We start from the raw sequence: 16,249 nt of genomic DNA on the forward strand, positions 1-16,249 counted from the left end.
GTTTATTAATTTGATCGAAGTTCGCGCAGAGTGGAATGACCTTTGCGATTCAATAGTCATCGGTAAACGGGGACATTCAAATGTGATCAACATAAAAACAAAGTCACCGCGTCCCAGGCACGGAAAAATCTTGAAGAACGGAAGTGAGGGAGAGGGAACATGTCCTGGCTGTAACTTTAGCCGTATAGAAAAATGTCACTGCTAACATAAATGCGCGAACCCCTTCGTGTAGTTTTGAAAGTGGCTTCAGAATAGGAATTGGAAAGTTGTCATATTTCGAAAAAACAGTTTCTATATCTGCTGAAACAACACCGATAGTCAAACGTAAGAACGTCCGTAAGATGGACCGGGGGTGTGTGGGAGGGGCTGGTGTCAAGGGAACATTTGCCCAATCACCTGGCAAATCGAGGTAACGTAACTAAAAGGAATAACAATTTTTGCTCTTTCGTAAAAAAAGAGGTTAATTTGTTTGGGTTGTAAACCGGTTAACCAGTTTTATCTTCAGACAGATAAGTGTTTTTTGAAATCCCGTTTGCTCCGCCTCCCCGCCGGATGCCCATGGCCAGCCGCTCAATCAACAGCAAAGCCAAGATACTTCTTGGGCGGCTTGAGCGGGCGGAACAAACTTTTAGCACTTCTTCCCCTTTGGTACTCCCCTACCATCCCTCTAAAATACTTCCCTCGCTTACCCCAACCCCTTCCTCACACCCATCCCTTCCCGCGCGTACTCTCGATACAGTGTTTCCATGCAGTTACTTGAGTTGTGTTACTACACAGGACCTGTAGACAAAGTATAATAATGTAGACTAAAGTCACACGTAGTCATGTCGCGACGAGACCTAACATGGGCGAGAAAACCTATCCACATCTTTAGTTTATAAGCAAACGAGATCATGACAAATACTGTAAAAAAAATATATATCATGATCGTAGATGAAATTCCCTTGACTGGCCTCAAGGAAGTTAACACATAAGAACCTGTTGTAATGTCAAGCAGCCAATCATACCGACATACTACTGGTAAGTGTTAGGACGTGCTTATCAACTCTTTATCGAGTCTAAACTGGGTGACCATACTAGCAATTTCCGGCTATACTATGATATTCTTGAGCAGGTTTTGTTCATTTATAAATGCTATCGAACAACAGTACGTGTCTGGGAGATACAGCAAAATACTCTGATACTCTACAAAGTCGGATATGAGTTACAACTCGCACCGATAACGGATTCAACCGACAGAGAATACACGTCACGTTTTGGGAAACTCTTGAGAGATGAATGAATTATGACGTCATATAAACCTCACTTTAGTTTAAGCGATCAAGGTCAGTCATTATTCCGGAAATTACACATTGCGTACGTGGAAACCGTGCAGCCGATGCGGGCCTCTAAGATACCAAACAATTGCTATATGACTTGACTAATTTGTTATCCGAAGGATATTAATTATAATATTCTGTCTTGTTTAAATATTAATATCATGTTTTGTTTTGGCAAGTATTTACAACGCGGACTACATTGTTTCTGTTATTGATTTAGATTACAGCCGGAGGGGGAGGAGCTTGGCGGAGGGATGAGGTCAAGGTAATAGTGTCGTACTACCGCTTTTATCGTATTTTCGTAAGATCATGTTTATATAGCCTTTGTTTAAAAAGCTGCCTTTGGGTTTGGTTGTGAGTTGGCGATATTCCGGCCACGACACGCCATATAGCATCACAAAATGATGCCTCTAGCTGGATACAATCTCATATTGTTACGGTACGCATATATGGTTATCAATAGGCCGCAAATGGGCCATACCTAACCCGCGGAAAGGTTTCAATCCGGCCACCGAAAACTGAAGAATCCAGTGCACTCGGGTCGGGTATATGCGGTCCTTAAGGTCTTAAGCTTGAACACCCTACCGGTAAAACAACTTTCCTAAATCAAGAATTAGTGACGGTTTTGATCCTCACTGACCCATTACTCCAACCAATAATTCTTTCTGACGATCGTAGGAAAAAAGTCTCTATAGCTCCAATTCAGGTGAGAATCCTGTGTAACTGACTTTTTGAACTTACCATGTTTTCTTATATTTTATAGTATTGATAATATAATATATAATATTACCCAACAGGTGCTAATAACATCGACATATATGCGAAAAGTCAGAAATTAATTTTCACTCAAAATCTCCTGTGTGTCATAAAGTTTCATAAACACACCGCATGAATAATGACTACCGTCGGTAAAATGGAGATACGTTTATACATGAAAAGCTGCCAAACTATGGCTAGAAAATCAATCACCTACTTCCAGTTGCCATCAATAGGTTGTTTTACAAATGTCCAGTGAGCTGTTCAATATATTAAGCAGCTGGTTTATAACGTAACGTAAAACTATATTGTAGATAAATGTGATACAGGTCAGCTATTTCTGCATGGGAAATGAAGTGATTTCATAATTATACCAGCAAAAGTATAAACCGGATACGGTGCTGTGCTACAGTACTATATATATATATAGGAATAACGGAAAAACTGTCAAACTGTTATATATATATATATATATATATATATACACACATGAAACTAAGAATAAGTTTAAAACCTGCCAATTCCATATTGTATAAAATTCCAGACGGTCATATACTCCCTTTCTTAAACTAAATAACCTATAAAATATTTTGTACCGATGGTGAAATTTACTTGTGAATCAAGCTTTCAGTTCATGTATTTTTTTTTACTATGTATTTATCCATGTGAACCTGTGAAGTAAGTGTGGTATATAAAGCATATCTGGCAGTTCAGCGGGACTAAGGTCTAGCAACCTCGTGACTCGTGGGTCTGGTCACATATGAAAGCAATCGCTCCACCAAAATATTGGTTTGTGAAAGAAAGCCAAAGCGAATTGGGGACGTATAAAACTTATGGACGAAGTGTAAGGTGAGTTATTCGCTTGGAACTGAAGGAAAGGGGGTGATACTACTGTAAACATTCAAGAGAGTTCGGATACTTTCGTTTTTTCGTTCGGATCAGCATATTAAGTTATTCTTCTTGAGAAGCACGATATACAACGAGCGGACGCAGAGGAAACAGACCGGTATATAGTGATTTATCTTTCAAAGCAATTAACAACTACAAGTCAAGGTTAGTTTTTCTTTTTAAGTTAATAACGATATAACTTACATTTCTATTAATTTTTAAAGTTTTAGTTCTTATTTTAATATTCACTTTTATTACTCTTTGTCATACTTTATCATATCATATACAGGATAAAGTTATTATTTATGTACTATTAAATTTAATATTTTCTTAGGTGGAAACACGGCGGTGGACGTGTATCTGTAGGTTGAAGTGTGGTGGCGTGGGTGGGTTACCAGTACGGAGTGGGGAGGGGGAGGGGGTTATACTGTTAATACGTTTCAGCTTAGCTAAAGATGTATGAAAAAAATCATGAATTCTAAAGAGAAAGGAAAAGAAAGAGTAAAAAGATGGAAAAGTATTACTGAAGAATAATTAGGAACAAAGTGCATTTTAATAGTTATTATAATTTCTAAGAACTCTCTCGCAGAATTATTATTCACTTGTCTTGTCTTTTCAAGGTTTTTCACTGTTCTGGATTTTCTTTCATTACAATTTCCATTATTATATATAGCTTATCTTTAAGCGAACGGTAATAAGGAGGAGCACCGAGATTATAAAACGAAACTTTTGTAGAAATCCTTCTATAGTTAAGAAACAGAATTTTACGGCGACATCTTAAATGAGCTTAATTGGGGAAGAATTTTGTAAAATTTCAATATTAATGGGTACAAACATTCCATGACAATGCATTTGTCGAATATGTTGAGAAAAGAGCGTTATGAACGTGATTTGTACATTTATTGAAAGGAACAAAGTCTGAGTGGTGGAATCGTTCAACATTTTCTTGTTGATGTTGATGAAATGTGTTGAAACAGCCGTTACAACTTTGTAAAAAGTCTACAAGGAATTTTACTCAAAGGCGGCCTATCGAATGACTTTATTCGGGGAGGGAGCACGTGGTTGCGCGGCTGGTGGCCTATACGTTTTATTCCAGTTTTTTTAAACACGTATCCATGATTTGACATGATATGGGGCATGAGGATACAATGGATAATAGACAACACGGTTAATTATGAAAACAGAAGAAATTGTTAAAGGAAAATGCTCCCTGTCCTTGTAGAAGGCCGATATAAAGAGAGCATATGAATTGAAAGGAGACAAATGAAATAAAGGGGTAACAAGCTAATGCAAACAAACAGTGTACTTAGGGTGATGTGTACAAGCTTTAGCGGCGGGCAGGGGTGGGGGGATAGAGGAGCTGGGATGTGGGACAATTTGTTATTTAGTTCGTGAAATAGTGCATTTCTTCTAAGAACTTTGAATTCTTCAAAATTTCGATGTTGTTGAGGAGAGCAATTATACGGAGCCGCACCTCTACATGTTGCCAATTGAAGTTTTTTATGTTGAAGTTGAAGTTGCCAATTGAAGTTTTTTATGTTTCTAAACAATTTGGGGGTTTTTTGGTTAAATATTTAGATCCAGAAAGCAAACATGATACTCCACTATCATGATTTACGTAAAAGAAGAGGAACTATTTCCATCAATTACACACACTGTGTACCGGTGGTCCTGATCTTAACCGGAAGCGGGAGTGGTAAGGGTGGAGACATATAGGAATAGGTTCTTACCACTAACTTAAATTTTAAGCCACCTACACCCTGTGTGCATGTTTACCGTTGTATCATACTATATACGAGAGTACTTTTCTATCAATAAATCAACCTGATTTGTCTGTAAAGTTACCAGTCCTTGGATATTTTTTTAATTTTGGTTGATGAAATTAGACTTTCGGGGATATGAGGGGGGGGGGGGGTTGGATGGGTTGTGGAGGAGCGTATTGGACTATTAATTGATGCTGGCACACCAGCGTATGTACAAGGCTCAAGTAGTCGTGTTTTGTTGTAACTCAGTTATATATAAGCTTCGTTCCATTAAACTGTGTGTATGAGATAGGAAACCTCTCCAATGTTAATTAGTATATGGGGAGCAAATATACCATCTGAATAATTTAACGTTGTGCCAATATTTATAAATCATGTCACAGAAACGTGTCATCATACATCTATCCATGCAACTTATATGGAAAGTATATGATCCATATTGAAATGACAATATTTTATTTATTATATCATGTATGGGGGTCACATTGTCTATAATGTAACACTAACTAACTAACGAACTTTATACTGATCCGATGCATTGGTGTGCACAAAATATCAAAGATGTGGGGGGGGGGGTGGGCAAATTCTAAATTTCTCCAAGAGATTTAAGTATGGGCTGAACCTATATACGTATGGACCAGACGCGAATAAGGGATTTTATACAGAAAGGATAAAGCAATCGTAGTGGTCAGGGGGACAGGGGGTAGGTACTTAAAAATTGTGACGTTAATGATGCATTCTGAGAAATATTTAGATTACAAATTTGGCCTATAATTAGCGCTAATAGCGTGGTTGTGTTGATACATGATTTTTGTGCGTATGGTTGCAGAGGTGAGTATAGCAGTGGTCTAATTCTTTTCCAGCTAAATATAAAAATTACTCCAACTGACGCATTTACCTCCGACTGACGTTGGACGGTGGTGGCCATGCACCCCTTCCCCTAAAAACACAACGATGGACGGTGGTGGCCATGCACCCCTCCCCCTCAAAACACAACGATGGACGGTGGTGGCCATGCACCCCTTCCCCTCAAAACACAACGATGGACGGTGGTGGCCATGCACCCCTTCCCCTCAAAACACAACGATAGACGGTGGTGGCCATGCACCCCTCCCCCTCAAAACACAACGATAGACGGTGGTGGCCATGCACCCCTTCCCCTCAAAACACAACGATGGACGGTGGTGGCCATGCACCCCTACCCCTCAAAACACAACGACAGACGGTGGTGGCCATGCACCCCTGCTCCTAAAAACACAACGATGGACGGTGGTGGCCATGCACCCCTTCCCCTCAAAACACAACGATGGACGGAGGTGGCCATGCACCCCCACCCCTCAAAACACAACGATGGACGGTGGTGGCCATGCACCCCTCCCCCTCAAAACACAACGATGGACGGTGGTGGCCATGCACCCCTTCCCCTCAAAACACAACGATGGACGGTGGTGGCCATGCACCCCTGCCCCTAAAAACACAACGATAGACGGTGGTAGCCATCCTCCCCTATCCCCTCAAAACCCAATGAGGCTCTATGTCGTGCTGATCAGATGCGCGTTCTCACGTAGTCCTTAAATGATATTGTTATGAGGCATAATTAGCTCGTAATGTATATGTATTCAAAATATATATGTATCACACATACAGTTGTAATAGGTATAATAATTATCAATGGATTAGTATAATATAAAGTGGGTTAGTATAATATAAAGAGGGTTAGTTTAATAGTTGGAATAGCCTAATAAATGTACAAATTATCATTGAGGAACCCTTATCGACTGTTAGAGGACTCACTAATGGACAAAGCAGGCCCGTTGTGGACTTTCAGGCGCCTAAAGTTATACATGTATATGTATGTATGTATGTTATGCCTTTAATTGACCGTATATAATGGGAATATCATATCATTATCACTAATATCACAATAATTTTGTGTAATACGCATGGGAGATGGCGCACGGAGCGGCTGACAGTCTTTTTACATTAGTTTTAATTCCGAAATACTACGCCCCTATTTGTTTCGATCATGCTAATAGTATCACATATCTTTTTCTCCATACGTGAAAGCTTTCAAAAAGGAATAAAAATTGAAATCACTTTTCCATGATATATAATGAGTCATATATCGGAAGTATACTCAGACCTTCCATACTAATTACTAAGTGTGTCTAACATACGCAACCAAGTGTGAATTTATAAGAGATAAATATAGAATTTAGAGAGAACATCACTCATGTATATAAGAGGATATATGGTGTATTACAGATCTGGATTAAATATAATACTTTTGAGTCGTTAAATATTCTTTGTTTTAAAGGGACGCAACCACCATCTCTTTGTCGTCCTGCCGGGGGGGGGGGGGGGGAGAGAGATTTGAAAGGAAGACAAACTTTGGTCAAAATTAATAGTAAAAAGAATATGCAAAATGCTGCAGTATTTGTTGTAAAAGTTGTTGTAAAAGTTGTGAAAAACTCTGAAGGATTTGAAACTGTCCAGATTGTATACTGTACATATAAGATACATATTTAATGTAATGTAGACTTTTGTGTTGTAATATTCTGCCTGTAATCAAACTTTAATATATTTTTGGGAGAGGGGCAAGGGGGGGGGGTAGGATGGACCTATCCTACCCATAGAAGTATACGTGGTTGCACCCCTGTTTGTCTGGTGACACCTACGAGTAGCATAATAAAGCCGGTTGATGTGGGGAGGGGAACTTTGAAGGTCCACAGCTGCGACCAGCAAAATACATTCCGTGAAACTTACATTTAAATCCATAATAAAATATGCTCAACCCTCATAGAAAGCATTATTTTGACGATTTACCCTTATATCTTGACTCAGTTTATATCAAACGGTCCAATACATCCCTTTAAGCTACCTCGTATTATTGATCTTGACATAAGTTAAAGCAATATGATGAGATCATTGCCCAAAAAATCCTGTGTTTATTAAAGCTCATCAATAAAACTTTGTTGTTGTTGTTTGTTTACTAAGGCTTCTAATCGAAAGTATAAAATAATTAACTTTTTAACATAAATAGCTTCCATCTTGATAAATCCCTTGCGCAAGTATTCGATCAAAAATTAAATGATAATTTAAGCTCTATAACCATATATAAATTATTAACGTGATAAAAGTATCCTTTAGTAGAACTCGAGTTCTTCTCGAGAACTTGTTAGTATTCGTAACCATGTAATCGGGTGATTAAAGTTCTCGTAAATTCTTGCCCGTTCTCGGAAGTTAAAGTACACTTATTCATAATAGAAGTTACTCATACTTGTTTTCTGTTACTAAATAACACCTATTCTAACTTAATTTTCAAAGTACCATATACGGTACTAGCAGTCATATTTTGAAGTCTACGTTAATAAACCCACCCGTACTCGAATGCTAAAATATTCGTACCAGTATGGGCACTTGTACTCGAACTCTTCACAGCTGTTTAAGTACCTCGGTTACTCGAACTCGAATGTAAGAGTACTCATATTCGGATGTTAGAGTACTCATATTCGGATGTTAAAGTACTCGTGCTAGTACTCAAATGTTTAACTACTTTTGTACTCGAATAATAAAATACTCGCAATCTATCTTACACAGCTGTTGAAGTACTTCGGTTACTCGTACTCGAATGTTAGAGTACTCATATTCGGATTTTAAAGTACTCGCATTCATATGTTTTAGTTCGTACTCGTTTGTATAAGTACTCGCTCTTGGATGTTGACACAGTTGTACTCTGATAACTAAGTACTTGACTTGCCGTACTCAGATGTAAAGCTGCTTGTACTTCTACACTGAAGACACTGTGTTTGTATTTGTACTACGCTACGTGTACTCGAATTAAAACAAATATTTGGTACTCAAGTAAACAGAGTTCACCTCGGGTACAAAGATATACACCCACAAACACACACACACACACACACATATATATATATATATATATATATATATATATATATATATATATATATATATATATGCCAATAACAAATATCCCAAACTGACACAGAAACCATTCAACTTACAGCTATGTTCACCATTCTTTAAATTCAACCTCGTTTCTTAATATACGGTATATATCCTATTGTATATGTGCTAGCATAAACTCATATTATGTTACTATGACAACCTCCTACATACATAAATCAACTATTACAGTTGAGTGAACACCCTTAATCGTTGTCTTGCATACCAATGTTTACAGAATCTACTCTGAACTATTTTTGAGCTTAAGTTTCATCCTATTCTCTTTTCTTCTCTCTTATGCAAAATAAAAGACAAGACTCGACTTTATGAGTAAATGTCCTTCTTACCACTTGAGCATCGCCCTACAAGGACTCACCCTCTTGAAATTAATGCAGGCGCTTTTGTCAAAATGAAGGCAACATATTGCTTTAATTACGACAGACTGTGACGCCACTCGCCCCTAAGTGTTTGAGATCGATAAAGTCGTTGCATTGTTGCTTCCGACAACGTCAATTTCCGCTAATATATCAGATTTGAGCTTTTAACCAGAACTCAAAAATTCCAACCGACATTCGCAGAGTTACTTATAAGGTTTGTAAATTATGACCACCTCCGTTATGGAAAACCTATACTTCATATTATCGGTTTATACTGTAGGTTTCATTTCATGTTTGTTTGTAGGAAATTTAGTCCTACAAATTGTGAAAGTTTTTCTTCTTTTTCAACTCTATTCAAGACTTGACTTATTCATGCCGTAGGGCAGTAGGATGTGACATGCAATTACCTTTAATATTGATAGGGCGTATACCGGGGGTAAATATTATATTTATAAGTTCGGTTGAAGATGCGCGTATGTTCTTGGTGGATATAGGTGTGGGGGGGGGGGGAAGAGGGCTGGGCCCGAGGTTCCCTTACGGAACGACTCTTTTCATTACAAAACGATTATCAAACTGTTTTGGCATTACCTCCAATTTAAGCTGTCGAAATCTAATGTAGTGTGTAATTAAGAAGATTAAATCAACCAGTTTTGAAACCGGACATTTCCAAACTTTTCGATTGTTCCTTGAAATATATACTTGACGTGTCATACTCAGTCTCGGATCCAGGGGTGTGGGGTAAACATCCTTTCCCGTTCAACACCCCCCCCCCAGCCCCAACCCCCAACAAAAATAACATAGTTATTAGCATATAACCTAGCGTGTAGACCCTATTTTATCCAAATAAGCCTCAGAGTGCACAATTTCACGTCTATGGTTTTCTAGAGAACCCCGACACCCGACTCTACACTTTACATCTTGCTTTAACGATCAAATGTCACATCCTCTCTATGTTGTAAAATCGCTGATACTTACGAGTTGCGCTATTTAGGACAATATCGGGCAATGTTGAAAAGTTCCCCAAAATGACCGAAAGAAACTGCTATCGATTCTGGAAAACAAATTAATATGAACGTAAATATTCTACCGTGAAGGAAGAAAACTTTGAAATGTCAATTTCGAATAAAATATGATAACAAATGTTTCAAATATCCGGTAACTGTTTAAGTTCTGTCACGTGCAATACAAATTCAAACATTTAACGACTTGTTGAATCTCAAGTGGTCATGTCAATCCCCAAATCACTTAAACCGACTTTTTGAAAAAAATACATGAATTAGAAGTGAAAATCACGTTTGAAACAATCAAGAAAATAAATGAAATTTGTTGAAAATATGTTCCGGAATGCATTAGGACACATTTTAGAACACATTTTGGCACAGGACTTGTTGAATAGTAACTCAATTATTTGAGGAGGGTGTATCGGGGACGAGGGGTTGTGCACACGTGAGGTGAAGGGGAACCCTCATTTCCCATGTGAACAGTAAATATAAAATAATATATAAATATCCACACCTTTACTTGCAGTGTAGAATATTCATAGGAAAGTATAATTAAAAATAAATTAAGAAAAAGTTTTAAAAAGTGATTTATCGTTTTTGATATTTGACCTACCCTTATGATGTCAAACTGCTCGTTCCAGTTACAGATTGGTGTATATTTATTGTTTTATTTTGCACATTTAAACCTCCTCGTGATTTATTAACTAAAAGCAGTTACGGTTGATAATCTTCTAAGAAATACACCGGTGAGGTGGATATTAACGTAGAGGGTGCGGGGGGGGGGTGGGGTGGAGGGGAGGGGAGGGTGATGTGTACACTTGATTTCAATTAACACTTTTTATTTAGTATACGCACAAGTTTACATGTGTACAGATACGTAAATATATATACACACGTACTGTTAATAGGTTAATGTACTTCAAATGTAGAATAGTTAATATTAATCATGTAGTGCACTTTTCAAGAAAAGTACAAAAAATCACTTATTGGGGATATTTTTCGTATACCCGTAAAACGTCAAGCTATTCATTACAGCAGTTCAAATTTGATATAGATTTATTGTTTTATTTTCCACATTCAATTCAATTTCTGTCTTATCTGTTTTTGATTTATTAATTAGAAATAGTCACGGTTCATACACTTCTGCGATTCACTTTAAAATTTAATATACAGTGTACTGTTAACGGCAAAAAGTACATTGCTGGTCGCTGTACAAAGACAGGATCCGGACTGATTTATTTTTTATTTATTAGTTGCGGTCAACATATAAATCTAATAATAGTTCTGTAAAACTCATTAAGCAGGTAGGTATTACAATTTAATTGGGCTATAATTATTCATAAATCATCATGGGTTATTTATTGTCTATTCAAACTTCCATTGTTTTAGCCAGATGGTTTCCAAATAATGGTTATACAATACTTCCTAAGCGGCATCACGTAGTACTACTACACTATACCAGTTATCCTGCATATAATATTGCCCCCCAAATATGCTAGAATTTTAACTAATGGTCACGCATCCCCAAACTTCAAAACCCATTTCACAGCCCCTACTCACTGAAAAAAAAATCAACTGTCCAAATAAACTGAACACTCCACGATATCAGAAATGTCCAGATTGTATACTTTTGAATTTTGTAGTAATTTTCAACAATGATGAAATTTGAGGCCAATACTGATGACCATTAAAATATAAAATATCTAGACCAGTTATATGAGACTATCGTCGATTGAATTAATAAGAAAGAAAACATATATACTGTATAAAGAATACAGTATAAGTGTAGCCTATACTGTGTATAGTAATACAATAGTCTCCGTTAGGACACACGTCTTACTCAGTGGCGTTTAAAGTGCTTCAAAGATGGGGGACCATATTCGAAGTTCCTTCCGACTGATTTAGTTAAAGACATAATTCCTTTATGGATGTGCAGAGGTGGATATGGGATTTTGAAAGAAGGGGTCGTGGCCGGTGGCCAAGGGGATGTTGCAGCCGACTCGTGTATATGGGTGTATGCATGGGGTCCCCTTCCCTGTAAAAATATATAACAGTTTAGACTTTCATGTATTGCAATGGGCAATGAACATGGGAATTGGCACAACAGCAGTTCAGGCTGCATTCAGGTGACAGCAGTTGCCATGGCGATGTGTAAGCTCAATATTTGTATAGGATAATTAAGGGAAATTATAATTCATTTTGATTTGCTACATAGGAATATAATCCCAAGAGTCTTTTGAAAGTTGTATTCAATTTGTGTCAACAATTTGAAGTTTATATTATTTGGTATCAAAATTGAACTTGAAACAAAACAAACAAAACATCATAAAGTGGTACGGTACTTATCATGAGGTATTGATTGAAACCTACAACACGATGTCTATTTCATTCCTCTTTAATCGGTAACACAGTTTGACCTTTGCGAATTATTCTCATCGCATGGCCTAACAATCTTGATTGTGCCCGTATAGTTCATTAACAAAATGGACACCATTTTAGGTACGACCATAAAATAACATTTCTTGTTTTAATCAAAATGGTTTATAGTTACCTGGATACGTATATTGCATTGGTTGGCATGTTAGTAAGTTCTAAGTAATTCTATATAGCCTATATCACACATGGTCCCAAATAGGTACACTTTAAAGATGATCAGAATGCATCCCAAAATATGCTAGAATTTCAAATAATGGTCACTCATTCTGAAACTTCTGACGAGCATCTTATATCAGCCGCTCATAACCATTTTCCTCGATGAAAACTTAATTGTCTTATTGAACACTAGGAGAGTAACAATGTTCTACAATGCAGTAAATTTGACAATTTTAAGCAATTATTAGAACCTTAAATTAACGGGCCAAGCTGACCTTTTTTTCATCAGTTTAACAGTTCAGTGTCGATAATATTAATAATTCCATTCCAAACGACATCCCCACATTGGATCAATTACATTGTGTAGATAGTTAAGCAAGAGCCGCATTCATCATTCCGTTATTAACATGCACAAACTGATTCCTATCATCACGTCCTAATCATCCATCTTTTGCAGTTTTTAGAGGAACCGTAGCAGTGGTATAGTTCATATCATGTGTAATCGCACATGCGCTCCGAGTCACGTGTTCGAAATCCAACGCACCAGCCGGCAATGTTTACAAAACAGCAGATGAATATGTTGGTTTCTTGATAATACAAAACTTTAATTTATTCGTTCTTTACAGAAAAAGCTAATGGAAAGGAAATAACTCATCATAATAATTGAATTGTTAATGATTGTATATAGGGAACCTGTCCAAACTGAAATAAATTATTAAGGCATCGGCTTTCCATATGTAATGGAAAGCACAATGTATCTTGGAAGGGATATTCCGGGGGTAAAGTCCATTTGCTTATCAAAATTGCTGAAATTTCTGCATCTGTCGGCCAAAAACACACCATAGTATCGTATGGCGAAAAAAATGATTTTTTGTTTCAACTTTGGTGATATCTTGTAAATAAATCTTTCACAACAGAGTGAATGATGTCATCATTACAATTGTGAGGCAAATGGTTCTGTTTTTCTTTATAATATTGAAATCATAATATTGAAATATAAAGTTTTCTTCCATAAAAGTTGCATTTTGATTAAATTCTACATTACAAAGAACTTTAACAGGTAAATTTACACTAAAAATGTATAAAGTTTCATGAATAGTTAAAAATGATATAATAATAGGAAAGTATAATTTTTTAAGAACATCTGTCATGATGACGTCACAGACCACCTACTGTGATACACTGTTTAGAGAAAGAGAATGTTCAGCCATCCAAATTAATTACATTCAGAATTAACTATTCCTCGAGTTAAGGACAAGATATTAGGATGGGATTTTTCAACGAGGAGCGTGTAATATGCTTACACTTTAAGATAAGGAATATCCCTTTTAGCATAGGTTAAATATAAACACATATAGAGGGCAAAAGACACAAACCATCAGAACGATTAAAGATACGATAGTGTGCAAATTAGTTTTGGTTTATGCACACATGCAAACTCTCCCGGTTTTATTACATAGGGAGTCTCCCGGTTTATAAGGCAATCTTGCACTCTTCCGATATATTTCTGCCAATCTCTCGACATAATTTGCTGTCTATTTTATAGGAGGAATTATACATTATTAAAGAGTGCCTCGAAATCTTCGCGCCGGACTCTGCACATTCGGTCTGCATTAAGACTGTACTTTATCTCTCGAAGACGAGTTCAGGAAGTTCCACCAGTATAATGGTTACATATTGTTGTTTTGAAGGTCGCCAGTACTGCCGAGTCCCACATAGATAGAATATTCGCCTTTTTCTTTAATATTTGGTAAAATGAGACAATTTCAGTATCTTTCTTGAATAAATGATTGAGTTGAAAGTAGAATGTTTGTTCAAGTTCGTCAATCATTAGTGGCCGTTATTAGAATTATTAGTCGAGGCTGCGTTGATGACTTTGAGACACTTGCAAGGGCACAATATCGGGCTAATTACGTCACATGAGAACGTGGTGATAATTCGTAAAGTTTTCAGTAATATAGTATATAAGTAACAATAATAGGAGATAGCTAAAAGGCTCATAACCCACTTCGCAACATAACGAGTTAAATTGACACAGTAAACTCACCGATTCCACCAAAATATGTCTTTTCTGCACAGTGTAATATGTGAAGGTTCGATGAGAAAAGAAATTAAACGATTTTTTTTTAAAGTATCATTCTCTTTTGAAAGCCGTTTTAAGGGGTTGTCAAGACGACATGCCTTTTAGTTTCCACTTACCTTATACGATTTACAACATCGCTGGGTTATATACCTGTGCTTGGTCTCTTCAGAGAGCCTATCTAATCTATGCATTATATTCATTTCTCCGTTTTCATCAGTAATCAAGAAAATGGAATTCGATTTACAGGACCGTATCTCTCGTCACTTGTAAATACTAGTTACGTTGTATGACGTAACTATTCCATGAAGTTACACAAGGAACAAACACCTTGTGATAAACTGTTAATTAACACTACACGGTTGCAATGTTTGAGTATAACGTTGTGAATTTACTCATAAACTAATTTTCAGTACTATATTGAGAGCAGTATATAGGGTGTTTTGTATATAAGGGACATGCATATTGGAGAATTTTTTGGAAAGAATGCTTGAGTGCGTCATAGGAGCACACGCAGGGCCCGGGTTGGCCCAGTGCCTTTCTGAATAGCAGGAAGAGGTGTGTGGCTTGGTCCGACGTGCACGGCGCCTCCGAGTTGAGTTGCCGAAGACGACGATTACCTCTTGATCGGGAAAGATGCTATTCTTTCGCGAAAGGTGCCACATGTGCCGCTTATTTTAAGGTCGCAGCGGCGCCCGTGACATATGCCTTAATCCGCCCCTGAGTACATGGGGCCGAATGCTTCCACGGGAAGGGGTCTGTCATCTATGTATGACTAAAACTAAATTATCGATGAAATTCAAGTTATGATCTTTATAAAAGTAGGTCACAACAGAGCAAACCCCATCGTGTCCAATTTTGGATGCATATGTCCATTCATATCCTCCATCCAGAACAAACAAAAAAAGAGTTGAGTTTTTTTTTTCCTTTTATTCTTTTGCCTAATTTAGCATAACTGACTCAGTTGGAGAAGCGAATGAATGCTTGAGATGCGCGGGTATTATTCGAGAACGATTATATAGTCTATGGTCTGTGACATTATGCAGAGTTTAGCCTGCATAGCTGGTGCTAGTCAATTCATTTGGTCATTAATATGGTTATACATCATTAGCTTCCCATATTCAGTGTTGCATGAGTTTGTTTTTCAAATGAAGCATGACAGTCAACATTTAGTCAGTTACAAAATGGTGACCGATGACCCCCCCCCCCCTTTAGAGTTTATGCTTCCAATATCGCTCATTTTTAATTCAAGTATATACATGCAACGGATTTTGATTTGCAACGTAATGCTCACTCAAGTGGACATGCAATTGCAACAGCTGTTTCAAACATCGAAGAAAAAAGAAAAAAAAACAACACTTGAAAACAAACGTACACAAATAAATCAGCCGATTCACACAGAGATTACAGTAACTACTGTAAATCATATAGTTTCCGTTCATTTAGGTGTACCGATCTGAAACAGAATATTCAAATCAGCCATTTTGATATTAATTCATATACA

General features: G+C 37.2%; 1 long non-coding RNA gene across 1 annotated transcript in view; it reads left to right on the forward strand.

The window, feature by feature from the left end:
• The first annotated feature begins 2,010 nt into the window (after positions 1-2,010).
• LOC139964763 (uncharacterized) overlaps positions 2,011-16,249 on the forward strand; it is a 40,152-nt gene continuing 25,913 nt past the window's right edge. Inside the window, exons 1-2 of the long non-coding RNA XR_011792079.1 lie at positions 2,011-2,025; positions 2,755-3,128. This is a non-coding gene — a long non-coding RNA (uncharacterized lncRNA). The remainder of the gene's footprint in view (positions 2,026-2,754; positions 3,129-16,249) is intronic.

This window comes from Apostichopus japonicus, chromosome 23, assembly GCF_037975245.1.
Source record: "Apostichopus japonicus isolate 1M-3 chromosome 23, ASM3797524v1, whole genome shotgun sequence".
NCBI classification, from domain to species: domain Eukaryota; kingdom Metazoa; phylum Echinodermata; class Holothuroidea; order Aspidochirotida; family Stichopodidae; genus Apostichopus; species Apostichopus japonicus.